The sequence below is a fragment of the Triticum urartu genome, chromosome 5, assembly GCF_003073215.2.
Source record: "Triticum urartu cultivar G1812 chromosome 5, Tu2.1, whole genome shotgun sequence".
NCBI classification, from domain to species: domain Eukaryota; kingdom Viridiplantae; phylum Streptophyta; class Magnoliopsida; order Poales; family Poaceae; genus Triticum; species Triticum urartu.
Genome location: NC_053026.1, coordinates 597,619,613 through 597,621,660, shown reverse-complemented (window position 1 = coordinate 597,621,660; position 2,048 = coordinate 597,619,613). Strand labels below are relative to the sequence as shown.

The window sequence follows — 2,048 nt, the reverse complement described above, 5'->3', positions numbered from 1 at the left end:
TACAACGAACACTAGAAATAATAAAAATTACATCCAGATCCATAGACCATCTAGCGACGACTACAAGCACTGAAGTGAGTCGAAGGCGCGCCGCTGTCATCGCCCCTCCCTTGCCGGAGTCGGGCAAACCTTACTGTAGTAGACAGTCGGGAAGTCGTCGTGCTAAGCTCTCATAGAACCAACGCACCAGAACAACAACCATCGCGGATGAAGAGTGTAGATCAAAAGGATCCAACCTGAAAACATACGAAAGAAGACGAACGACGAACAGACCCGAGCAAATCCACCAAAGATAGATCTGCCGGAGACACACCTCTACACGCCCACCGATGATGCTAGACGCATCACCAGAACGGGGGCTAGACGGGGAGACCTTTATTCCATCTTCAGAGAGCCGCCACCGTCTCGCCTTCCTGAACAGAACACAAACCCTAACAAAGCTTGAAAAAGATCTAAAAACGAAGCCCTTCCACCGGCAAGGGCCAAGATCCACTCCGCCTACATGGCCCTAAGGCCACCGGAGACGACACAGACCGACGCCGGCGCCGGCGGGAGGCAGAGAACGCTGGCTTTTTTAGAGGCGGCGGCTGGCTAGGTCAGCCTGTCCCTGTTTCTTTTCGGGACGAGCAGGCATACTATTAACTACAAATTGAAGGCAAAGAAATTTAGAACTATCTTCCTTAAAAAAAGAGGCTCAATGGTCATCAGGATACATACTCACGGAGACAGAGAAATCAGGCAGATCAGGAGCGTGAAAATCATCATACAACACGCTCAATGCCGGGGTGTGCGCATGTCGAGGACAAATAGCCCACACATTGTGCAAAAACCATGTACTCGTAGAAGCATTGCAAACTTTGGATTGCCGTTACGTTGTACAGAAGATGGCAGGTCTACTAATCCCCAACCGGAGAGAACATACACTATCTATTCCGTTAGTTTACTTTGCATCAAATCGGACTAAAAATAGGCTGGAAAGAAAAGGAAGAATACCCCATCTGAACAACTAATACTAGTACATGATCCGGAATATGACTACCTTGGACACAGACTCAATATTGTAGTACTCCCTCCGTTTCATAATGTAGTGCATATAGGTTTTAAAAAGGTCAAATTTTGCAATACCAAAAATATAAAATATGAAACTGCATCTTATGATGAATCTAACTATATATGTTATGTTTGGCATTTTAGATGTAAATGAAAACTTGGTCAAAGTTTATGAGGTTTGACTTTTCAAAAAATCCACCTACACTACATTATGAAACAGAGGGAGTATATGTTTACCTGTATGTATGTGTTTTGTTTAGCATGTGGGATTTAGCTATTGAAGGAAAACACCAGCACGCACCGCAACTACCACTAAAAGCTAATCATATTTTGTTTTCACCACAACAACAAAAAATCTTCCACACTGAAAAGTGAGAGGAAACTCTTCCAAAAGAAACGAATGAAGAAACTTTAAATGCACATGAGTTTATTTATAATTTTCCTATTTTTTGTTGAATTGTCATGTACCTGTTTCCTTTTAGAGAGGAAACAATTGCCATGGCTCATTCTTCCTAGAGGAGAGAGCAACACGATTACACTTTGTTCTTTTTTTTTAGTGGTGAGCAACACGATTGCACAGCAAGAGCACAAAACTGGTACTCTCAAGGCCCACGTCTTGCTGCTGTAGGGCCCAGATAGGTCAAACGTGAGCCCACTAAAGTCTGCAGCTAGCTAATCGCGTGTCTTCGTCTAAAAAAAAAAGCTAATCGCGCGTCTCCCCGTGACTCCCTTCGCCACCGCGGTAGCTGCTCTTCAGTTTTAGTACCACCTCGCCTAGCCGAGGGGAATCGAGGGGGAGAGCAGGCTATAAGAGGAGGGCGAGGTGCTGCGTCCTCCTTACTTACCTGGACGGGGTCGACGGGCGATCAAGAAGGCCCGTGGCCTGGGTCAATGGCCCACATTGCACTTGGTGGGTGCGTTGGCCCATCATCTCCCCAAGTGGGAGAATGAACGTCATAATTTGTGGTAGAGGGGGTACGCGTTCGCGCGGCCCCTGT

At 46.1% G+C, this 2,048-nt stretch overlaps 1 non-coding gene across 1 annotated transcript; it reads left to right on the top strand.

Annotated features, from left to right (window-relative positions):
• Positions 1 to 1,887: 1,887 nt before the first annotated feature.
• Positions 1,888 to 2,048, top strand: LOC125511922. The gene has a single exon (XR_007285191.1). It is a non-coding gene; the product is annotated as a U1 spliceosomal RNA (small nuclear RNA).